Below are 26,489 nucleotides of genomic sequence, written 5' to 3' on the forward strand. Positions count from 1 at the left end.
AAAGTGTTAGCCCTGCTTACTACGAGATATATGAGATATTTAAAAAAAAACAAATCTTAATCATAACTTCATGCCATGGGGGAAAGAAAAATAAAGATGCAATACAGCAAACACAATGTAGCTAGAATGTGTGCAGCACTTTGGGAAATTACTGAATACAAAAGCAACTTTCAAACATAATCCTCCACTCTCATACTCTTACAATGGATCTCTAAGCAAAAATGTAAGCTTAATTTTGCTTACTACAAATCCCTCCTTTCTACATTCCTCTGATCTGTTTTCCTATATCCAGCTGTGTTATCTATTCAGGGAAAAGTTGGACTTCCTGAGAGCCAGTATTGTCTTTGTATTACTTTGGCTCAATCAAGCAATCACCAAGCAAGGTACTGTCTGCTTTGTACCAAGCAAGGTACAAAGTGCTGGGGCTCCCAAGACATAAAAGCAACAGTCTCTGACTTCAAGGAACTTCCATTCTTTCAGGAAAGATGGAATGTATACATAAAGTTTATACAAACTATACATAAAATAGATGAGTTAATAGGGGGATACACCAATAGTGCAGTGGAGGGTTGGTAGGAAACTGATCGTGTGGGGGGATGGCTTTTGATTGGAGCTTTGAAGCAATCTAGGAATTCTAAGAGACATAGGATGTACATTCCCTTACTGAATTTATGTGAAATAGCATGTGCTAGACCACACCACCAGAAACAAAATCCACAGTCCCTTGGGGAGTTAATAAACCAACTAGGATATAGCTATTTTGATTGGTTAGGAAGTATTACCATCTCCCTTACTCCATTATATCTAACTAGCTGCAGATCAGGCCATACTTCACCACCATTTCCATCCATCAGTTAACTCCAGACATCCTTTCCATATCTTGCTTTGGGCATAGTAATCAAATACTACAATTTTTTCTGGAAATCATGTGTCATTCTTTTGCAATGATAAGATGGACTCATCATCTCCATGACAAGCAAAACAAAACTCCTGACCTTGACCACTATGTCCCTCTATGTGTTGTCTCCCACCATTAGACTATAAGCTTTGTGAAAGCAGAGAGTGTCTCACTATTGCATTATTATCTTAGCACTTAGCCTGAAATATATGATAAATGCTTTTCATTCATTCATTTATTCATTCTAGATCAGAATGAATCCTAAACTTATGTTTTTGTAAATCCTTGCAAAACACATAGAGATGGGAGATAAGCATGTTGTGTTCCTGAGGAAGAAAAGATGGATAGTTTGGCTGATTTTCAGTTAAATGAAGCAGAATAATGTGTGATATACATAGAAAGGTAGATTAGAACCAAATAGTTAGGGACATTAAATTTCAAATTAGGGAGTTTGAATTTGATCCTAGAGGTCAAATGGGACCCCTAGAGATTATTTAACAAGCCAATGACATATTCACGCCTCCATTTGAGAGATGTATCACTTTGGAAGCTATATAAAAGGATGGGTAGGAGAAGGAAGAGATCAAACAGAGACAAATTAGGAGTTCATTTCAATAACATTAAGCTATTAAAATAGTGAGCAGTCATATGGTCATAAACTAGGATAATATCTGTAGGAGTGAAGAAAAAGACATAGGAAAGAAATGTTAAGAAGTTGGAATCGACATAATTTGATTGTGAGAATGAAGTAGCAGGTACAACCCCAATGATATGATCCTGGGTAACTAGAAAGATGGGGGTGGTTTTACCAGAAACATTGAGGTTCTTAAGAGGAGTGGGCCAGGGGAGAAGGGTAGAATGTTCTGTGTTCTGTTTTGGACATGTTAAGCTTGATGTGCCTATTGGATATCCAATTTGAAAAGTTACTGGTATGATATGGAGCAGAATATATAGACTGAGTGACATTCAAATTGAGATTATAAAAGAACCCACGGGAGCTGATGAGGTTATCAAGTGAGAAAGTAAAGAGAAAAGAAGGTCAGGGCACAATCTTACAGTATAGTCACATTGAGGGGGCAGGATATTGCCATTGGATAAACATCACTTTCTGGTTGCCAGGATAGGTTTACTCAAAGCAGCCTAAACTTAAATAAGCTTCCACAAAATGGGAAATGTCCTTTAGGAGATTGTTCCAACCAAGTTAACTAATCATTAATCAATAAATGAGGATAAAACCAATAAACCCTTCAAGCTTTTAATAAGTGTTTACTACGTGTCAAGGACTGTGTTAAACCTTGGAGAATCAAAAGCATAAAAAGTTCCTGCTATCACATAAAACAAAATGTGTGAATAAGCAAGATGTCTGTTAAGTTCAAGATTCCCTTATTACCAAAAGTGGGATATCATAAATGCTGAAACAAAAAAGTGGCTAAGGTAAACACAAGGATATAAGGGGCTCCAACGGATCATATAGATTGAGGGGTTTCTGAGGCTGGGTAAGACCTTCCAGGGCACCAAAAAGTAAAATATCACATGTTTATGAGAGAAAAATGTAAAAACTTAGTTAGATGGTCAAGTATGTTCCCTAACAATAAATCTAATAAAGGGCAATTTCAAAATAGAAGTATTTAAACCAAGATGATGTCTATTGTCTGGATGATGGAGTAAGGAAGAATCAAACAACTGTCAGATAGGATGAGAAACAGCACAGAGTAGTATTGTTAAAATCCAGGGAAGAGAGGAAAACAATGAACTATTCAATTAGGAATTGTAATGGGAGAAATCACACCTCCCCCTCCCTCCTCAGCTTCCCCCATCCAAAAACAAAACATAGTCGTATTTTGAACATGAAACTATATTTTATAATAGAGTTTTAGAAATGGAAAGGAACATTATTTCAAATGTTCCTTTGAACAGCACTAGAGAATTTATTGTAAGCTGAAAGGCATGGAACTATGGCAATAATGGATAAAACTTTTGCTATTGGACTATAAGCTCCATGAGGACAAGGGCTTTTATGTCTTCCCATTCTTTGTGTCTGACAATGTCTGACATAACAGCTCACACAGGGCTGGCACACAATTAGTCTACGTTGAATTGCAGTAGTGAGACAGACCTCTGGGAAATGGTAAATTATATGAGTTTTGCTGTCATTAATATGTCCTAAAATCATAAAGATAAAGGAAATGCTGAAAAGCTTTCCTCTATCCTCCAGGGCACATGATAAAGCATCTTGCTTTCTTTTTGTTGTTGTATCTTTGAAGGCAAGTGTATACAAGCCTGAATATAAAAGAAAAAAATTACTTTGTTAAAACAGGATAGCTAAAAGTCGATGATTAAGCTTGATTCAGACAAATGAGTTAGCAAATGATACTTCAAGGACTCAGAAGGCCAAAAGAGAAGTTGGAGATGGAGCTAATGACTGATGGGCCCAGTCTTCTAATTGGGAAGAATGAGGCAAGCAATGCTTGTGAAAATCACATTGATGAAACTGATCTGACTGAAAAACAAAATTAAATGAGCAACAGTCTGTCACTAGATATTCTCACAGAGTGGGGAGAAGGAAAAAACCCTGAGCGACATTTCTATCTTTGCTGTTACGGCATTGATAAGTTGATATGAAATCAAAAAGTATAAAACTATTTTACCGATAAACAAAATTTTTAAACTGTTGTGTAAATTAGGTCAGAAATCACAGTCTTCATTTGGCTGAGTACAGGCATTTCTAATGATATAAAACTATGTTTAACTCAACTAAACAAACATTTATTTAGCATCTATTTTAGAGAAGGTATTGCTATAGGATAACAGTATAACTAAAATCCCTTGCCTTCAAAAAGCTTACAGTCTAGCACAAACAATAAGATACTGTATAACTGAGACTCATTTTTTCATATCTAAAGTGAATATAATAACTACCCTGCCTGCCTCACTGGTTTGCCAAGTGGATCAAGGGGGATAATATCTTTGAAAATGATTTGTAAATTGTGAAGTCCAAAAGGTATAATTAAAAGGAGCACAGAGATATGGAATCCCCCTTGGGTAAGGAAAATTTCCTACCAATATACTTTCCCTTCAATTTAGTCTTATGAAGAGTCTCTTTAGAGGGTAAATCACTCACACAAGGTCATTCAGTCATAATGTATCAAAAGCAGGACTTGGGAACACAGGTATAAGGGGGGATTAATTGAATAGATAATGGCACCCTACTTAAAGAATCTACCTTAATTAGCTGGGAACACTTTTGCTGAATCAAAGGAACATCTCTATTGAATCCATCAATCAAAGCTATCAAACTACATGTGAAAGGTTTAATGAATTTGGAAGGAATTGAAGCCATTGGGTGAAATAAATTGATGCTACACAGAAATTATATTAGGATTGGCTGAAGAGATTCAGTCATGTCCTGTAGGATTTTTTAACAAAATAGCAAACCAGTTATGAACATAATGTTTGAGTGATAGGTAAGCTCAGTGTTGGAAGCAGTTCCAGGGAGCCCCTGAGACTGAAATGCTTGTGGGAGGAGAAACTCCATTTTTTTCTCTTTCGTCCCCTACCTTTGATTAGAAAGCTACCAAGTGAACTTCAAAAAATTGGAAGATTTGGGACCTCCCATGAGGGTCCCTAGGATAGTACAGGCTAAGGCAATACCAGATACCTTGAGGAAAGAAAGCTTCAGGACTCTAGAAGCAGCCTAGCAGGAAATTACATCATACCTAAGTACAACTTCATGAGGGAAGGGAAGGGCTTTCAACAAAAGAACTCCCAGGAGTTGGGAATTCTCCCATTTGCTACACATATACTCTAAACTTGAGCCCACTTTTCCCTGGGGTGTGGGTATACTTGTGGCACAGGGGGCCCCCAGTTTGGGGGGGGGGTGCTTTACACCTTAGTCAAAGCTCCCAGATAATCCTTTTCACTGCATCATGACAGAATTCAGGAGAAAATGTTAAGACTTCCTGTTACATAGGGGTAACAACTGCATCCACTGAAAAAAATGAAATAAAAAACATATTTTTTTTTAGTTTTAAGAGATATTGGTGATCATTTAACCCACGGATTCTTACCCATTTTTTTTATGTCATGGAGTCCCAGCCCTGGCAATCTAGTGAAGCCTATGCATTCCTTCTTAGAAAAATGTTTTTAAATACACAAAACAAAATATATAGGACTGCAAAGGAAACTTAAAATGTTGATTCATAGTTATCAAAATATCTTTAAAAAGCAAATTTATGGACCCTAGTTAAGGACCCCTGCTCTAGTCTAATCTCCTACTCAAGGCAATAATTCTGTCTACGTCATGCCTGATGAGAGCTCATTAATTTCAATTAACGGGGATGTTGAAGTTTCACAAGACATCATACCATTTGGAAAGACTCTACTCATTAGGAAAGTTTTGCTTTCCCCCTTCTATACTGAACAGTCATGGTGCTAACCCACCAATCTCAGCTTCTTACTCTAGAGACATGCAAATTTAAACAGATTTTTTTTGAGATGGGAACACTTGAAACAACTATCATGGTGTCCCCCGACATGGTAAACGTTCCTAATGTGAATGATGCCCAGAACTGGCCAAAGCATGCTGTAAAGTGACCAGGGAAAGGATGGTGGGACAATTATCTATTTTGTTCCGGATGTTGGGTTTAAAAAAGGAAATCTGGTGGGAAGTAATTCCAGGCAGAGTGAACACTATTAGCAAAGAGAGAAGCAAGTCTCACATTGTACAAGGGTGGGGAGAGGGGGTGGAATCCAGCAATCAACCACTCCCTACCACTTTACAGGTTTGAGTGATTCAACTGACCCCTTTCCCTACCCACCCTGACAATTGTATTAACTTTTTTTGGCTTCCACATCATAATGTTGAATTTTATTGAGTTTCAAATTATCTAAAAATATAATTATTTTGTAATTTGAATTGTTTAAAAAGTAGCTCTCCTACCCACACAAATAATTTTAACTCTATCTTCAGAACTTTACTTTCATCCTAATTATCTGATTTTTCTTGTTGGTTTCAGCACATCAAGAACTTTTTGGATTCCATTTCAATTCTCTAATGCATACTAGCTTTATGCCATCCACAAATTTTGTAAAAATACCACCCACGTACCCATTTTAATCAGTGACAAAAAGAGATGAACAGGACAGAGGCTAGGACAGCATGGCCTAGCTAAGCTAGCTTCAATTTATTAATCAGCTATGCTTGGGGAAAGATGTTCAATTCAAAAACACAAACATTTATTAAGCACCTGCAACAACGCTGGGAAAATTAATTATGACAAAACAAACCAATTAGATTCACTGACATAAAATGAACTTTAAAACTGTTTCCATAAAACCATCTTTTAATGTTCTATATTCCATTTATTTCCCAGAGTTGTTGTGAGGATCAAGTGAGGTAATATGTGTGAAGCTCTGAGCACAATGCCTGGCACATAGTAGGTGCTTAATAAACATTTTCCCTTCTCCTTTCTTTTTCCTCCCATATGTTCTCTTAATAAAATCACTTGTTTTTTCATGATTGACACATAGTCAAGAAAATTATGACATGTATTTTTAAAAATTCTTCACACAATCAGATTTTTAGTACTCTGGATATTATGTGTACCTTTGATGAACAGTTCAGTCTATTTTTCAAAGATTTTAAATAGACTAAGTCTCAGGACATTGTAGCATGTTTATCTCTAATCCTTGGAAATATTCCTTAACCTTTGATGACATGTAGAAAGGTGTAAAGTCATTTGTAGTATCCCATCTCCAACTGGGAAACCAACCAATCTTGAATAGGAGGAAAAAATACAGCCAGCCCAGCTCCCCCTACAATTATTCCAACAATGGCCTAAGATGAGAGCCAACCAAGTAGTGATCAGGGAAGATGAATGAAAAATGCAGTAAGTTATCTTCCCATCCCGTAATCACAAATTCAACCCGCGAGCAAGTGACCAGGGCAGGAACTGTGGAACAAAGGTGAGCCAAAATCATGCACTCACATCCAGGAACTCTGAAGAGGGCTGGACTAGCAACACAGTAGTAATAGTGGATCTTGAACTTGTCCCCAGGTCCAGAGAAGAGACAGGCCAGCAGCACTCCCAGAGTGGATCAAGGACTCAATCCTAGGTCCCAAAGAGGGCTAAGTCATCAGTGTGATCTCTCTTAACCTGTTGAGATTTCCAGTTCATCATTTGATGAAGATTACAAGATTTTATTGGTTTACCTGGAATTTTTCTGACAGTATAGACTTGAAAAAGTGGACTGCATCAATAAAATACCACTTGGTTTTTGGTTTGTTTTCTTCAATCTCTGCTTCTCTAGTCTTTGTATTATCTTCCCCAGTGACAAGCCATTTTCTTCTTAGCAATAGTTAGTGACCAGTTGTTTTTGTGTTGGCCTTACTCACTTAGAACTGGGAGACCACTTAGTAAAGGGACAATGCATATTTTGGGTTGGTTGATTACATTGGGGGAATAGGCATATAAAATATATTCCCTTCTCAGCAAGGAGAAATGTGAGGCTTATTTCTGTTGCAAAGTATGATCAACTATTGTGTTTACAAAAAATAACTATAGTTCATTTTTAAGGGGAGAAATTGAATTTTCAAAGTAAGTTTAGAAAGCTTCCATGGAGGTGTGTGTGTGGTGGGGGGAAATCACATTACAGCTTTGCAATTATGACTTCTGTCTGATGTATTTCAAGTCTAGTTTCCTATACACCTATTAGTTTAATAGTAATGTACTAAGCAAGAGTGAGGGAGGGTGATGATCTGAAATGATCCACGTTCCCATTTTGCTTGAAATGGCTATTGAGACAGACAAATTACCTTTGTCTGGCCCTTCTGAAAAAAAATCAATTCTTATTCATTTTAATAATGCAGTTAGATTGAAATTAAAACCAGATCTTTAAACAATTAAATTCCAAAACACATTCTGGACTTTTCAAAGGAGACAGCATTCTTCCTGTTGGATTTGTACTTTAAATACTTTTGCAATCAGACTTCTAAAAATAAATTGAGGTCCTTTCCCCCGTGCATTACTTTACTTCAATCCTTGGGTCAAATAGATTTTTTTTCAATTGTTAAGCATTATTTTTTTTTGCTTCCCACCCTTCTATACCCTAAAGGAAAAAGGAATACAGGAAGAAAATAAGGGAGGAAGAGAAGGAGAGAGGTAGAAGAGGAGATAGAGAGAGTCTTGGATCATCTTAGAAGATGATCCAAACAAAACATAGCTATCAGATTGTCAAAAATGACAAATGTTGGAAAGCTATAGGAAAACAGACACATTTATACCCTGTCATTGAACCTGTAAATTAGTCCAACCATTATGGAAAGCATTATGTACAGCAAGTTGCTAAACAGTGACCCAGCTCTACCACTACTCAAATGAGAGGAAAGAAAGACAGAAAGATCCTATATGTGCAAAAATATCTCTAGTAGCATTTTCTGTTGAAGCAAAAAATCCCTGGAAATTAAAGGGATACCAATTAACTTGGGAATAGATAAACAGATTGTGGTATATGAATGTGATGGAATACCATTGTGTTATGAGACATGGGGAAAAAGTTTCAGAGGCATGGAAAGATATATGAACTGCTGCAGAATGAAGAGAGCAAAATCAGAAAACAATTATAAAAATGAATAAATTTAATAGATAAGAACTCTGATTTCATAACTAACTATGATTTCAGAGAACTGATAGTGACAAATTTGCCCACCTCATGACAGAGAGGTAATAGTAGAATATACAAAATGAGGTCAATAAGGTACTCTCCACTAACTAAATTCAAATGAGCAGATTGTAACAAATGTGCCTTTTTCTATTAAAAAAATCTTCCATTTATATAGATTTATACATAGCTATTTATTTATCTGTTGTCTCCCCCATTAAAATGTAAGCTCTTTGAGGGCAAAGACTGTTTTTCCTTTCCTTGTATTTAGGCCAATGCCTGGCACACAGGAAACCTTAATAAATGCTTGTTCTCTGGCTTCCTGACCCAAGGGTTCAGTTAATCAATACTAGTCAGTTACCTAGCATTTATTAAGTGCCTACTATGTGCTAGGCACTGTGCAAAAGGGTTCAGTTAATCAATACTAGTCAGTTACCTAGCATTTATTAAGTGCCTACTATGTGCTAGGCACTGTGTAAAATGCTAAATTACCACACACTAAAGAAGCAAACTTCAAAAATATGGAAACTATATTCCTTTGCTTCTGAATCACATCCTTTTCTGCTCTTTGCCCTCGCTAACTTGGCTGCGAAATTACTATTACTATCTCTCTTTAAAATCACAGCTAAGTAGTGTTTCGGCCTGGACCCTTGCCAGCGATTTGTTGTGTGAGGAGCTCTGGAGGAGGACGAATACATATCAATGATGTCAATAACAATAATTGTATTAGAAAAGACACGGCGTCTTGCCAGGGCCATCACGATTCCACCTACAAAACCCATGCTAAAGCCATTGGAAATTCCAAGAACCAATCAATTTGAGAATTGGGCTTTATGCAGTCCTGCCAAGCTATGGTAATATTTCTAGCCTCTGCACTCGGTTACTCCTCCAAATGACATTTTAGAGCTGGAAACACCGTGGAGCTAAATGATAATTCCCCCAAGTATTGCTTTTCAGGACATGAATTTCCAGGAATGAGACACTGCCCACAGCCAGCTGGGTACCAAAGTAAATAATGGGAAATCTACACAAAGATCAAAGATAATCATTCTTAATGTTTAGAGATTTTGAACTTGTAGTAGTGGACAGTTTGTTGAAGATTCAGTCATTTAAAAAGTTACTCTGAAATATGTTAAAGAGAACAGGAATTGCTTACATTTGCATTAATTGGCATTTATAAAAATCTTTGAGCTAAGTGCAGCTGGTGAATACCTGATGGCCATTTTGTTTATCTACATATGCCATTCCACCATGGCCATATAAATTGTCTCTCAGAAACATTTTGCAGTGCAAATCATGCTGAATGTCATTTGAATGTAAAAACCATTACTTTCATATGAAATGAGTACACTAGAATAAAGCCTTCAAGATATTTTCCAAAATCCACCAAAAGGGATCTTAAAAGAAAGGCAGAATGAATACCCTAACATAGTAAAATAAATTTGAAAAGCAAGAATTGTCACATGACTGAAATCATCTTCTCAGTGGAAAATGTTGGTCACCATCATCTTCCATGAATAGTAAATTACCTAGTCAAGATCTGAACAAAATCAATCCAAGAAGTTAAATATAGTTACCAAAACTGTACAGTTGTGCCATAGGATCAGCCTAATCTTCCCTTTTTATGGTTAAAACAGTGCATGCTTGGGGCAGCTAGGTTGTGCAGTGAGTAGAGCACCAGCCCTGGAGTTCAAATTCAGTCTCAGATACCTGACACACTTACTGGCTGTGTGACCTTGGGCATGTCACAGACCCCAACTGCCCTGCCTTTCCCCCTCAAAAAACAAAACAAAAACAAAAAAAAAATAGGGCATGCAAGTTGTAAAAGGACAGACGAATGGTAGAGCTGAGTACCAACAAAGGATTCCTATTTCAGAACGTGTTTGGACTATATCCTCTAATGTCCCTTTCAACATATTTTAAAGGGCTAGATTGCCTTTTTCTTCCATTTGGTACAACATACTTCATTACCAATGAAATTGTTTATTTTTTCTGAATTAGACCCAGAATCACGGATTCTTGCTGCCCTTTCCCCAGGATGACTGGTCACACACTAATCTTGAAATCACAGAAAATACTGACAACTATTGTGTGACCCAATAGGGAAAAAGCTGAAGTCATGGAGAGTCAACCTAACCTTTGATCACATGGACATATCCATGACTCTTTCATGACAATTTTAATAGTTAAAATACATTCTAGAAGGTAACAAAGGCAGGCTCAAGACACTAGAGACCTAAAAATGACTTTTCCTACTTATAGAAACATGAAGTAGCTTTGAAAATGTCTAGACTTTTGGAAAGCTATTTCTTTTCCAATAAAGCACAGTGTATAATGGGCTAGAACTGGAGTCAAAAAGACTTAGGCTATCAATCTTGCCACTGACATTTACTAGCTTTGTGACTACTTGACCTTTTGGACCTCCTTTGGAAGGAAGGGAAGAGTTTCAAGACTTATACATCATCATCCCTATCCACTACTTCCAATAAAACAAGGAGTTGTTGATAATTGTCATGCTTATAGCATTATAGGAGACTCCAGAACAATAACGTGGAGGACCAAGGAGAGGCCAGTTATTTCTTTCCCCTTTGAAACTCTATGAAACTTTTTTTTAAAAGACCACCCGAAAGTTTTACAGGATTATGATATCCCATATTTAGGTTACGTCTGGACCATAACCTGAAGAATACAGATCATGCTTATCTAAACTGCAACAATACTGTAACAATTATATTTCTTTTTTTATCAATAAAACAATATTTTTTAAAAAACTTCCTCTGACACTCCTCCTCCCCACCCATCTTCCCAGAGCCCCAGGTAGGGGAGGGAGAGGATCAGGCCCGGTTCCTTCCTTTGCCAGAGGTGTTGGGCAGAAACATCTCAGAGACGCCAACAAAGAACAACAGGGCAATGGGCTTCCAGGATAGAAAAGGTCCACTGGAGCCTGACTGGTGGAAGGCACAGTTTTACAACAGAGGTCCATTCACCCCTGGGTGGTAGAAGGCACAAAGATCCTCATAGCGACAGTGGCCCTTCGAGAAGTGTCTGCAGACAGGGCAGTTAGACTTATCTGTTCTATCACCTTCCTGGACTCCATCCTTGAACTGAGGGGCGTTCTTAGGCCACGGGAGTTTCTTAGATGGAGGGTGACTACTGCCCCCTCCCAGGTTTCTCCATCCATTGGGAGGACCATTCCTGGCATGGTCCCCATAGCCTGCTCCCCACCTAGGCTCTGGATCCTCACAGGCCCAATGGCCATGTAGGTATGGTCAAGGCCTGGGTCCTGGACCCCCTCTCATCGGGCATCCTCCCCAGAAAGGAAGTGGGAGGCTCAGGAGTGGTGGGATCACTGGTCCCCTTAAGCCCTGAGGGCCTCTGTGGAAGCCTGGATCAGGGCCACCAAACTTCCCATTGGCTATGGGGGGAGGGCCCAGGAGGCTGAGTGGACCAATGGGGCTCCCACTCTCCTCATCCCCACTCTCCTCGGGGTCCGGTGGCCACTGCTTTCCCCTCTTGGGCATCACAGCAAGCATAATAGCAGGTATCAGAGTCGGGGCTGGTGGGAACAGGGGGCGGTATATGGAGGGAGAGAGAATCCAGTTATTTCTGGTTCCGGCAGACCAACAATGATATTTCTAACATGCTTAACATAGTGCCTGACACATAGTGGGTGTTTAATAAATATTTTCCCCACCCTCCCCACACAATGTTCTGCTCATTTGTTCTTGTTCATTCGAATCCAACTCTTTATGAACCCCATTTAGGATTTTCTTGGCAGAGATTCTGGAATGGTTTGCCATTTCCTTCTCCAGCACATTTTACAGATGAGGAAACTGAAGCAAACAGGGTTAATTAATTTGCCCAAGGTCAAAAAGCTAGGCCAGATTCAAACTCAGGAAGATGGGTCTTCCTGACTTCAGGCCCGGTACTCTATATATTGGGTCACCTAGCTGCTCTGTTCATAGTAAATGTTAAGTGTTTCCTTATGCATGTATCAGTAACTACTTCCATTCTTCCTGAAGGGTGAGTTAGACTAGAGAGATTATATTGAATAAAGGGCATCCTGAAAATACAAGTTTTAAGATGAACAAAAGCTAGTAACTTTTCTTGGTCAGTTTCTGATCACTCTTGGTGATTGTTGCAATCACTTTCTGATTGTTCTGTCTGCCTCAAGTCTCTCTCCACTCCAATCTCTTCACCACTCCACTGCCAAAGTGACTTCCCTAAAACACTTGTCACCATAATTCCTCCCCTCCCCGAATAAACTCCTGTGACTCCCTATTGCCTACAAGATTAACTATAATACCCTAGTTTGCATTTAAAGCCTGTAACAGCCTGGCCTCTTTCTACTTTTCCAGTTGGCTTATACTTAACTCCGTTATATACACTAAGCAGCTACAGTCATCTACTTATTTTCATTCACTTAAGACACTCCATCTCCTGACTCCATGCATTTTTCCTGGCTCTTCCTAATGCCTAGAATCCTTTTCCTCTACTCCTCTGACTTCAAGCTCTCCTGCCTTGATTCAATATCTGGCTCAAATTCCACCTTCTACAGGAGGTGTTTACATCATCGCTGAGTTACCATCATCCACGCTAGAGGCTCTTAACCTTTTCTTCTCTCATGGATATCTCTGGCAGCCTGGCAAAGTCTAGGGAACCATTTGCAGAAATAAGTGATTAAATGCTTAAAATAAAATGCATAGGATTAAAAAGGAATCCAATTGTAGTTATTGATGTTTTAAAAATAAGTTTATGGACCCCAGGTTATGAATCCCTCATACTGTGCATATATCTGCATTCCTAATTGTTCACATGTTGTCCCCTCTATTAAAATGGACACTCCTTAGGGGTAGGGAGTATATCCCAAGAATTTAGCACAGCATTTTATCAATCAATCAAGTATTAATTAGGTATCTACTATTTGCCAGACCCTCTGCTAGGCTCTTGGGATACAAGTACAAAAAAAATGAAATGATCTCTATTTGCAATAAGTTTACATACTAATGGATGGGGGGAGGTTACAAGTAAATAACACACACATACACACATGTAATACACCTGGATATACATTTATAAACATATAGACAAATAATATATATACATAATATACATATATAAATATATACTAAAATATAATAAACATAAAATACATACTATAAAGAGACAAAGTAGTTAGAAGATACAATGGAAGGCAGGGGCACAGCTGGAAAAACTAGAATATACTTTTTGTGTTTAATCTGATTTAATCAACAGTTTCTCCATCACCAGTTTGGAACAGGCAGATGTGACCATCACATACCCCACTGTGGCCAATGGAAATTAAAATGTAATTGGGAAACACTAACAAAGTACATAAAAATAAAATAGAACATAGATAATGTTAATATGTGGTTTTCTAAGTCAAGAGATCCTTATGTATTGTAGTTTCTATTTAAGTTTGAAACCACTGGTCTAGACAATCAACAAAATTAATCAAATCCTAAATTGAAGCATTTCTGGATTTTCTAGGTGTAAATGCTCAACTGAAAATTGACCAATCAGGAGCCAGTATGAGCTGGCTCCTGCACACACCAGGATGGAGGGCTGAATCAAGAAAGGCTTCCCACAGAAGATAGAATTACATCTTGAAGGAGAACAGAGACTTTGAATTGGAGGAAAGGAAGAAGTGCATCAGGTATTACACAAGGTCAGAAAAAAGGCATGAAGATAGTAGATGTAGGGTCCTGAGTAAGGAAGGGAGAGAAAAACCAGTGTGGCTGAATCAAAAAAGAAGAAATAATGAACAATGAGGTTGGCACATAGTAAGTGCTTAATAAATACTTAGTCACAGAACCATTTCAGATTTCATACATCAGAAAATTCTGAATCCTATCCAAGTCACTGGTGACTGAAAACCATGTGATAATTGCTTGGTGGAACAATGAGAAATGAGACTGGAGACACAGAGTCCCATCAGAAACCTTTTCACTACTGATCCTTATTGGCATTATATTGGGGTCTTGCTGAAGTGACAGGTGTTAGACAGTGGCATACTGCTGAGAATCAGGTAATGTAGCACACACAGCACGCAGGTAAGGTTTTAGAGCACTGAGCAGACAGAAGGCCTATGAAATTTTTTAAAATCAATAGTGAGGTAGCCCTAAGTGAATTTTCTTAAGCTACAAAATTTACAGGGTATTATTTTTTGTGTATTTTCAGAGAGGATGTTCATCAATTTCAGGAACTTTACCTGAAACTGAATAGAATACAAGCAATCTTTCATACAATTCAAGAAGCATTTATTGAGTGACTACAATATACAAGGAGTATGAAGACAAAAAAAATCAAATAATCTCTGCCCTAGAAGAGTAAACATTTTACTGTAATATTTTCTTCAATTAAATTCCCTACATCCTTCCACCACTGGTTGTGATTTTTATTTTAGATCAGGAAATGATAATAGCTGTAGGTTACATCAGTATTCATGGCAAATCAGACCCATGAATTTACTTATGCAACTGTCATTCTGATCCTCTGGAGAGGACGCCATTAATGAACATTATTGCCTTTTAAATGTTACATGACTCTGGATCAATGCAGGTTAATATTGTCGCTATAAATGAGCTTGGCTGGAGTCAATGTCACAGCAGATTCCAGGGTGAATATAAAAAGGGACAGAATAATGAGGAAACTTGAAAGAGAATGAAAACATTTTTGGAAATAAAAATCTAGATGAAACAATAAACATCTTTGTACCCACAACTGCATGGAACCATAGGAAACTATCACTTCCTATGGCCTCCCACGAGGATAAGCCAGCCCAATTTAAAAGTCCATGGCCTTTTCAACCATTGGCATTTCTTTACTCTGAACAACACACTTTTAATGTATAGTTAAAGGTTAAATAAAACAGGTTAGTGGATTCAACAGGGACCTCGAGTACAAAGAAAACCTTAGGGAGAAGTATGATCAACAAAGAGCAAGAATCAAGGAACCATTATGGTTGAATAAGTACAATTAAAATTAAATGTAGTAGGAAGTTGAGGGTGAATCAAGGGGAAAGGAGTGATCAATTGATTGCCCCCAATCCATTGCACCCAGTTAGGTAACAGAGGCTATCAAGGGTAAGGATCGACCTTTCATTCTTGTAAGTCTGATTAGCCCAAATGAACCTTTTAAAATCCCCTTCAGTCTTTGATTGGCACATTCACACCTTAAACCTGGAGTAGCCCTAGGAGAACTCAACCTGCCTGGGCAAATTAGTGACATAAACCCTATAAAAATAATCTACTAGAGTTGTTATGAGAAAGGAAACTATGTATCTCTATGTAACTTATGAATTTATACTTTTAAAAAATTATTGCCATGCTTAAAATTCTTCCTGCTTCTTTCCTGCCAGATATAGTGAAATCTGAGAATTTAGTGAAATATATATTTGATGGGAATAAACAAAATCAAATGTATTCATTAATGCTCGTTCTAAAGTATACCTTTAGAATTAAAAACTATTCCAATCTTGTTTCTTTTATTGAACACCAAAATAGGAGGAAAGCAAAAATAAAATAAAATAAAAAGTTTCTCGATCTGACTTCCACCCTTATTTTAGGGAAACTGTTCTCTCAAAGGTTACTAGTAATCTCTTAATCACCAATTCTATTTCAGTGCACCTCCTCTCCGATCCATCTGTAATACTTGATATTATTAATGGCCTGCCTTTTCTCAACTCTCCCTTCTTCTTTAGCTTTGATGTCACCATGTTGTCCAACCTCTCTGACTACTTTTTCTTTGTTGTTTTTTACAGCTCTTCATTCTGTTCTGGATCCTTTAGAGTACACGTCAAACATTTTTGTCCTTAGATCTCTTTTCCCTTTATATTTACTCTCCAGTCAATCTCTATTCTCCCCATGGCTTTAACTTCTGCTTCTAGATGGATGGCCCCAACATCATAATCCTTATCCCTGACCTCTCTCTTGAGTCTCAGACCTGTCTCTCTACCTCAATGTCCCACCATGACTTCATTATAATATCTCCCATCTTTCCTTTCATTGTCAGTAGCACTACCATTCCTCCAACCCTCCATGTTGGAAGTCTTGGTATTATCATTTACTCCTCCCCTTTCCTTGCTTCTCAATAAAACCATTGTGGAGAGAAGGCAAACTTGGTCCAAATATAAATATCAATTAGTAAAGAATGTGTGATTTTGTTGGCTTTAGCAACTCCTGACAAAAGCAGATTGCTATCCATCTAGGGCTTAGAAAATCACTGGATAACAAATTTATAGTGGGAAGAGACCTTAGAAATCACATAATCCAATCCTCTCATTTTAAAGATGAAGAAACTGAGAGATTAAATATTTTTCAAGGTCCCATGAGAAGTAAATAACAAAACCAGTGTTCAAGTCCAAGGTCCTAAGTCCAATATGTATTTTTTTCTATTTCTTAGGAAGCTGCCTAAGAAATTTGATGTTAGGTTGAGTGGCATAGCACCTAGGTATCAGAGATAGGGGGCAACTAGATTGTTCAATAGACAGAGCACTAGATCTGGAGTCAGGAAGATCCGAATTCAAATTCAGCCTCTGACCCTTGCTAGCTGTGTGACCTTGGCAAATCCTTTAAGTTGGTTCAGTTCTTCGTCTGAAAAATGGGGACAGACTGGTGAAGGAAATGGCAAACTACTACAGTACCCTTGCCAAGAAAACACCATGGACAATATCCATGGAGTCACATAGAGTCAGATAGAGCTGACTGAACAAGAACAATCAGAGACAGGGATTAAACCTAGGTCCTCCTTACTTCAAGTCCAACACTTCATGCACTGAGCATACACATAGGTACCAGTAAGTAATATCCCCAGTCTTCATTTCTAGTTTTTTGATATTCTGGATGACAGGATTCTTTTTCCAAAGAAGTAAAACCCCAAAGACAAAGCAAAATGCTGTACAGCCACGATTTGTACTCTACATGTATTTCTCACTATGTAAAATAATAGATCTGACTTGCTGAGGCAAAGCATGGTAATAAAATCTCTATCCTAGTGATTAAATTGACAGGTACCATAGAATCTCCTATATTAGCAATTGTTGAATTCCTAAGTTGCTGACCAAAAATAAGAAAGTCAAGCTAGAATTGAATATTGATGTCTCCAACATCAAACCTTGCTAAGGTAAGAAACCCTCAATCTATCACTAGGATGTACAACATTATGTTATTTCATTAACCCAGAGTCTAGGTCTGAGATGTACAATATTATGCATATATGTTGAATGCAGGGACCCTTCTATGATGGTGGGAACCCAGGTGACAATTTTGTTCCTTTCCTGTTGAATGCTCTACTGAACAATCCATAAAAGGTCATGAAAGCTAGGACATTTACCTCTCCCTCCCCGCCTCTACCCACCATAAAATAAAGTTACCTATCATCCATGCATATACACGTAATAATTCTCATTAGTGTTAATGGAAGTTCAATGCATGCATCATAAAGATAATTCACAAGAAATAATTTGAAGGCTGTTTCAAGTATAGTCAGGGGTATTTTCTAGGAGTCATAAGCTTAGATTTATATCCAAATGCCATTTCAGCTAGAAAGAAAGTAGTCCTGATTTTGTAAGGTATATTTTTCCCCAACTATCAATCCATCTTAGAGATGAACAAGTTCAATCATTTTAAACACTGTCAGAGATTTAGCTGTCTATCTTGATGAAGTCAGACACTGGGACATCCTTACATTTCAAGTAGAAGTCATTACAGATCATACCATAACTGTTTAATTATCTTCAGATTACTTAATTGTTTCACTACTTCCCAAGAAGACAATCAAATCAAGTCTCTCTTCTAGTTGATCTTTGTGGTATGACAGGAGAAAAAAGTCTGAAAGATTTAAGACATTCCCCAATTTTATTATAGCCTGAATTCATCCCCTAGTGGAAACTGAATCCCAGATACTAGGTTTTCTGAGCTGCCCAAGAAATCCTGTAAAGAATAACAAGTGAAAGAAATTCATACATCAAAAAAATCATTATATGTACACTCCAAGCTTCACTGAATTTAACTTAAAACATCACCCATGTCCAATGCAAAATCTTTTTGCAAAGGTGCATGGAAATCATAGCAGATGTTATTTGCAACTAAAAATTCCTAGTCATCAAAAAGTTATAGTCTCCTTTGGAGTTATATATTTTTCTGTTTCTGAAACCAAGAAATAATTTTGCCTAAGATGAGTATCTTATGATAAATAACAAAGAATATCTGAAATATATTTCTTTATAATATATAGTAATATATTGTTATATATGAAATATTAATACATAAGGAAATGCATTTCAGGGATATATGGCTATATAGATCTATAGACATACCTATAGATTTACATCTAAATAAATATAGATCTACATCTAAACCTAGATTTTTTTGTTGCTACTTAGTCATTTCAGTCATGTCTGACTCTTCATCACCCCTTTTTGGGGTTTTCTTGGCAAAGATACTGGGGTGGCTTGCTATATCCCTCTCCAGCTCATTTAACAAATGGGGAAACTGAGGCAAACAAGGTTAAGTGACTTGCCCAGAGTCACTTAAGTGTTTGAAGCTGGATTTAACCCCAACTCTTCCCACCTCCATGCCCAGCACTCCATCCACTGAACCACTTAGATGACTGACAGGTAGGGGGTGGGGAACGAGAGAAAGACCTGTGTGACTTTGGTTGGATAAATCATTTCATTATTCTGGACCTCAGTTTCAACATCTGTAAAATGACTCTGGCTAGACAAAAGGTCATTTAAGGTACCTTTCAGCTCTGAGTATAAGACCTATGCCAACCTGACCTTCTAATGTTTTGTCCTTTGTTCCAAAGCATAAATTATTCCAGGAAATGGAACTATGTTTGTTGGTGAATCAATAGTATTTCTGTCCTCAGAACATTGCATACACTCTCAGATATGGTTCATGTACTGATTAGTTTTGCTGATCTCCCCCCACCTCCCACAACACACACACACACACACACACACACACACACACCCCTTTTATTCTTTGCTATAAAAGACAGTTCTCTAGACAGGGGAAATGAGAAGGATATACTGGGAAATGACAGTGATATAAAAAGAAAGGATGCAAAAATAAAGAAATTAAAATCTCAGCAAAATTTTCTAACTCTAAGTGAATACAAAAGCAGGTCATATCAAGAAGAGATTAATAAAATCTCTTCCTCTGAGAATTCATAATATCAGAAAATTTTCTAGACCTGCAAGGGACTGTATAAGTCTTCTAATTCAAAGCTTCCAAATTATCAGTCCAAAGAAAATTGTTACCAGTTATCCCAACCTTTTATTTCAAATAAAAATTTTCTATGTCTTACAACCAATAACACTGATAAATAATTTTCTCTCCCTGTCCTGCAACTCTATTTTCCCCCTTCTTCTCTCTGGCCCTGAACCCCACTCCCTAAGCTGCTAAACCAGCTAATGGAGGTCCATCATTGAAACTAGAAGAATTTATCAGGCTAAAGTATAATTGGAGTAAAAAGCACTAATTTACTCTAATCCTTCACTTTACAGATTAGGAAACTAAGGCACAGAGAAAAACTACCTGCCCAATTACTTGAAAATGAAGAGATGGGAGGGGGAGAAAAGTCAAAGTATTTTCAGCCCTGAAAATCAAATGCCTTTGCCTAGGAAATCAATGATTTTTAAAGCTCCCCTGTCACAAGGTATGAATGTGAGATGAAACAGTCAGCAGAAGTTTAGTGACCCAGCATACTTGTGAAAGATGAAGGTGACCAGCACCAGTTTTTCAGCTGATCACCTCCCAGTTTTCAGCCGGCATTAAATTTCTATTAATTAACAAACCTCAGTTAAACATATAGCTCAAAGGTATAACTTAGCCCATTAGCTTTTCTCTTACTTTCTGCAGCTTGCTACAGATACAGCAGACAACCAATAATGAATTTTCCCCAAAGTTTTTTCTTCAGTTTGGTTAAGAATTTTCTCTGGCGCCATTGGCCTTGGACCAGGGTAAGCCTACATATTGAAAAAGAAATGATGCCTTAGCTCAAATTGCATGTGGAACAAAGGTGGAAGCCAGACATAATGATGCTAAGGATTAGGATCTGATCTATCACGATAGTTGCACAGGGAAGTAGGAAGATTTCTAAATAAAATGTAAAGTGAGGTAAACTTGGAAAACAAGTCCTACAATTATTACATTTTAGAGAAAAACAACATTGACAGATTTGAGAACTCTGATCAATGCTGCATCCAGAAAATGAAAGATGAAGCGTGCCAATTACCTCTTGCCAGAGATGGGATGGATTTAAAATGCAGAATCAGACATAAATGATTTTAGACATGAATAATGTGGGGATGTGTTTCACTGTACCGTATATATTTGTTATGGGAGTTTTATATTTAATTATTTGTTATTGCTGTCCACTAGGGGCAGTGGGAGGGAGAGATTGTAATGATTGTAAAAACAAATAAATGTACATGCACACATATATACATGTACTTTTTGTGTTCAACTGTTTCAATCACATCTAACTCTTCATGACCCCATTTTGGGGTTTCTTGGCAAAGATCAGTACAGAGTGGTTAGCCATTTCCTTCTCCAGCTCATTTTACAGACAGGAAAACTGAGGTAAACAGGATTAAGTTATTTGTCCAGGGGTCACACAGCTAATAAATATCTGAGGCCAGATTTGAACTCAGGAACATGATTCTTCCAGAATCCAGGCCAGGAATTCTATTCACTAAGCCACCTAGCTGCCCCTATACATGTATATAAGTATATACAAGTATATACACATTCATTTTTAAAGAGGATTAGAAACAGAACTGATGCCAACAAGCAGGCTGAGGGTTGGACATTTGATTTTTTTTTCTGTTTATGTTGCTTGAGAATCTATTCAGTTACTTAGGCTGGTGATAGAATGTACCTAGTTTGAGGCAGATGTGAACCAGCCATTTAGAGGCAGCCAAAGCCCATGGTTTTATAAAAAACAGACAATAAGGAATGTTTCTGACTCCTTGATATCAAAGAATGGTACCTCCCATGGCATTCATGATACCAAATAGAGGGATGAAGCACTTAGGGCAAACCAAGTGATGGAATAACTGAATGCTGAAATTGGAATTTCAAGATTCATGTGTGGACACTATGTAGCATTTTTCATCCAGGGAGACTGAGACTGAGCTATGGAAGAGGAATCAAACCACCTCGAAGATGCCAGCCTCTGTTTGAGGAGAAAGGATTTTGAGGAGAAAGTCAGAAGACTTTGAGTATCAACTTGTTCCAGCATACCATTCCTTGTCCTTTTCTGGGAAATACCTTTAGATCCCTGGTGGTATCAAAGCATAACCTAAAAATAGCACACAGTAAAACGTGTGCCAGATGTAGCCGATCTGGAGCTTTTCTCACCCCGGGGTATTCGCCAGCTCCCACTTGACACATCCCAAACATTTTTAGCTCCCCAAAGTCTTTTACTTATTGCTTGCACAGCTGGTAGCTAAAAATACCTTCACTTGGTTCAGTGTGTATCATGCTACTTTATAAATCAGAGATTTTTTTTCCCTGTACAATTTCTACAGAGCATGCTGTCATAACCAGGGCTGAAGCTGCCTCTGGGTGTTCAAAGAAGGCATATTCTCAGAGTTGGACAAAGGATAGGCATGTAAACAAGGAACCAAGGTCAGAGAGGAGGAATCCTAGGGACAAGTGCACAGGAAGCCTGAAGAGAGTCCCCAGAAAGAATGCAAACTTTTTGAAGGCAAAAACTATTTTTTTTCTTTTTTTGTATCCTCAACCATGAAGATAATACCTTACATATAATATGTGCTTTACAAATTGTGGTTAGGAGGGCCAGGTGGGAAGTGAAAATTTTTAATAAAAAGATTCAAACTAACTAAAGAGTTGGGACGAAGCTCCCACTAAATGAATAGCAGTGGTCCAAGGACAAGACATCGAGTGGATGTCATCAAAGGATTCCAGAAAAGCACATCAAGGATGCAATTACAAGACAGGCCCGGAAATGTTCAAGACACTAGGAAGTGAGGCATGACATTCATGAAACTGGAAGTAATGCTAAGGAAAGGTCAGTAAGGAACACTGGCACTGAAGAACTTAGATACAGGGTTGCGAACCCAATGAAAAGGAAGAGGAAAAAGAATTTAGATATAAGTTAAGATCCCAAATTGTTGGGGAAATGAGAATCCAACTCAATGCTCAACTGGTGAACCGCTGACCTTGGTTTCCTTCTATTCCTCTTCAGCAGCACCAAGAGTAGTTTCAAAATATGGAGAAGGGCTGCACCTACAGGCAAATCTTTTGTGTTCCCAGGTTTGAAAGATAGAAATGTGTAGAGGTGAGGCATCAAACAGGTCATTACACAGGCTTAATTAATGACTTTAAATAGGTGGGGGGCACCAAGTTTAAATACGTTTGTTTTTTCTTTTTATGCACATACAACAACATTCATTCCTGCCTTTTTACTTTATAGATAATTCTCTCTTGTAAAAATCTGTTGTTCTGTAAAACCATTGTTGATTTAAAGGACCTCTCGGAATTATACCTAATTTTTTGACAATTTTATGTAAATTAATTTAATTATTCAGGGCCATACCAATTGAATTGCCAAAAATTATTTTACAGAGCTGGATAAAATAATAACAAAATTCATCTGGAAGAACAAAAGGTCCAGAATATCAAGGGACTTAATGAAAAGAAATGCTAGGGAAGGTGCCCTAGCCATACCAGATATTAAACTGTATTATAAAGCAGCAGTCCTCAAAACTATTTGGTACTGGCTAAGAAACAGAGTGGTATGTCAGTGGAATAGTTTAGGTAATAAGTTGCAGTAGTCAATGACTATAGCAATCTAATCTTTGATAAACCCAAAGAATCCAGCTTCTGGGCTAAGAACTCACTACTTCACAAAAACTGCTGGGAAAATTGGAAAATGGTAGGACAGAAACTGAGCATAGACCAGTATCTTACACCATATACCAAAATAAAGTCAAAATGGGTTCATGATTTAGGAATAAAAGCTGATACTATAAGCAATTTGGGAGAACAAGGAACAGTTCACCTGTCAGATTTATGGGAAGGGGAAGAATTCATGACCCAACAAGAGATAGAGAGCATTACAAAGTGCAAAATGGATAATTTTGATCACGTTAAATTAAAATGTTTTTGTGTAAAAAAGTCAATGTAACAAAGATTAGGAGGGAAGCAGAAAATTGGGAGAAAATCTTTACAACTAGTGACACTGATAAAGGCCTCATCTCTAAAATATACAGGGAACTGAGCTAAATTGATAGGAATACAAGCCATTGCCCAACTGAGAAATGGTCAAAGGATATGAACAGGAAGTTTTCAGAGGAAGAAATTGAAGGTATCTATAGGCATATGAAAAAATGCTCTAAATCACTATTGATTAGAGAAATGCAAATCAAAACAACCCTTAGGTACCACATCTCTCCTGGCAGATTGGCTAACATGACAAAACAGGAAAATGATAAATGATGGAGAGGATGTGGGAAAATTGGAACACTGTTACATTGCTGGTGGAGTTGTGAACTGATCCAGCCATTCTGGAGAGTGATTTGGAACTATGCCCAAAGGGCTATAAAAATGTTCATACCCTTTGACCCAGCAATACCACTTCTAGGGGGAAAGAGACCCATATGTACAAAAATATTTATAGCAGCTCTTTTTGTGGTGGCAAAGAATTGGAAATCGAGAGGATGCTCATCAACTGGGAAATTACTAAACAAGTTGTACTAAATGAATGTAATGGAATACCATTGTGCTATAAGAAATGGGGAAGATACAGATTTCATAATAACCTGGAAAGATCCACATGATATGATGCTAAGGGAGAGGAGCAGAATCAAGAGAACATTGTACACAACCACAGACATTGATTCTGTGATGACTAACTTAGATAGACTTGGCTCTTCTCAGTGATACAATGTTCAAAGACAGCCCCAGAGGTCTCATGATGGAAAAAGCTATCCATATCCAGATAAAGAACTATGGAGTATGAATGAGGATTGAAGGAAACTATCTCCTATCTCTTTTTTTTCTATATTTTTTTGTTTTTGTTTCTTCTTTCTCATAATTCACTCCATTGATCATGGTTCTTCTTTACAACCTGACTATTGTGTAAATATGTTTAATGCAAAGGTATATGTAGAACATACATTGGATTTCATGCTGTCTTGGGGAGAGGGGGGAAGGGAGGGAAGGGAAGAAAATTAGGAACTCAAAAACCTGTGGAACTGAGTGTTATAAACTAAAAATTAAAAAATTAAATATTTAAAAAATAATAAAAAAGGAAAAAAGAATTATAACTAATTTTTAGATCCAAGTTTCTCTAGACGGAGCCAAATCTAGATTGAAGCGAGTGGGCCTTTGCTTTTGTGTCACTATTTAATTTTAAATTTAAGTATATTAAATTTAAATAATTAAATGAATTAAATTTAAATATTATACTACAGAAAGAAGCAGCTTAGCACTCAGTTTTCAAGAATGGAGTTGATTACCTCTTCCCTAGCCCATCCCCACTTTTCCCTTGCTAGTTACATATGGTATCCTGGATTCTCTGTCTCTCATTCACAGAATATCATCCAGTTCTAATCTATCTAATCTACATCTAATCTATCTAATTGTAATGTATCTAATCTAATCTAATCTATCTAGTCTATCATCTAAATTCTCTCCCTGAAGTCTCTCTTCCTCCTCCTGCCCCTGAATTTCTCTTTAAGAATTTGAGGGAGACTCTTGTTGTCCATTCTCTGAATGTGTTTCTTAGTACTTGTCCCAGGTGCCAAAGTTACTAGCTATGACTCCAAGTCTTATGAAATGGAACTGACAAGTTTTCTAGCATAGTATACCAGTGCATGCTATCATTTTAATAATCAGCTCAAACAATGCTGAGCTTACATTTTGGGTTTGTATGACACCAGTCTCTTTTTCTTGGGAACTAGTTGCTTTCCTTCCATGGTTATGTCTCCATTGTGGCCCTGTCCAACTCCTTAGAATTCAGAAAACAAAAATTTCATGTTTCTTTCTGGAATCTCTACTAAGAAGAAAGGAAACAAACATTTAAGTATTTACTCTGTTCTAGGTGCTGTGCTAAGCACTGGGGATGATAATACAATAGAAATGAAAGGCATTTTCTGCCCTCAAAGGCCTTACATTCTAATTTGAGAACACAACACACAAAAGTGAAGAGGAGGAGGGAGAATGATGATATCTAGTGTGGGGAATGGCTTTTAAACTCCAGAAATCAGGAACAGGACTAGAAAGAGAATGAAGGCTGGCTTGGGACCCTTCACAAAAAGAAGCTCCCAGAGGAAGTCACCCATAGGAGAAGAGAGTGGGCAGATATTTCAGAGTGATGAGGCTCCAGGCACTGCAGGACAAAATAGCAGCAGAAGCATGCTCTTGAAGTTCAAAAATCAAGAAAAGGACTGGGAGGGGAAATAAGCCTGGCTTAGGTCAATCTTCACTCTTCACTGTCTCCAAATTCTTACAAAAAGTTTCACTCTTTTGAGAAGCACTTTTGTAACAAACTGCACTCTAATAAAAAAGCAGTTGTTTATTTTTTATTTTTTTTTTGTTTGTGTGCTGGCATAAATCAGACTTTGGTTTGTAATTTGTTATTACCTTAGAAATAAATGTGTAGCAGTCCTACAGAAAGAAACAAAATCATAGTTTGGGAAGCACATTAAAAAAGGGCTAACATAACTAGGGCCAATGTCACTGGGGTATTGTTATCAACTAGTGTGGGAACCAAGGTGGCTCCTACAATCTCAGAGCCTGTACTTTTAAATTTGTGAGCAAGGAGGTAAGGGAGAGAGATTTTTGGTATCATTCTCCATCATTATCTTCCTACTTATTCATTAAGAGCTCTGAAAAATACTCACAGATAGCTGGCAACTCATGTTCATTCACTC

General features: G+C 37.6%; 1 protein-coding gene and 1 pseudogene across 1 annotated transcript in view; both read right to left on the minus strand.

Annotated features, from left to right (window-relative positions):
* ZNF804B (zinc finger protein 804B) overlaps positions 1–26,489 on the minus strand; it is a 594,276-nt gene that overhangs the window by 361,832 nt on the left and 205,955 nt on the right. The window lies entirely within an intron of this gene.
* Positions 11,454–12,093, minus strand: LOC118850686 (annotated as a pseudogene).

The sequence above is a fragment of the Trichosurus vulpecula genome, chromosome 5 (assembly GCF_011100635.1).
Source record: "Trichosurus vulpecula isolate mTriVul1 chromosome 5, mTriVul1.pri, whole genome shotgun sequence".
NCBI lineage: Eukaryota > Metazoa > Chordata > Mammalia > Diprotodontia > Phalangeridae > Trichosurus > Trichosurus vulpecula.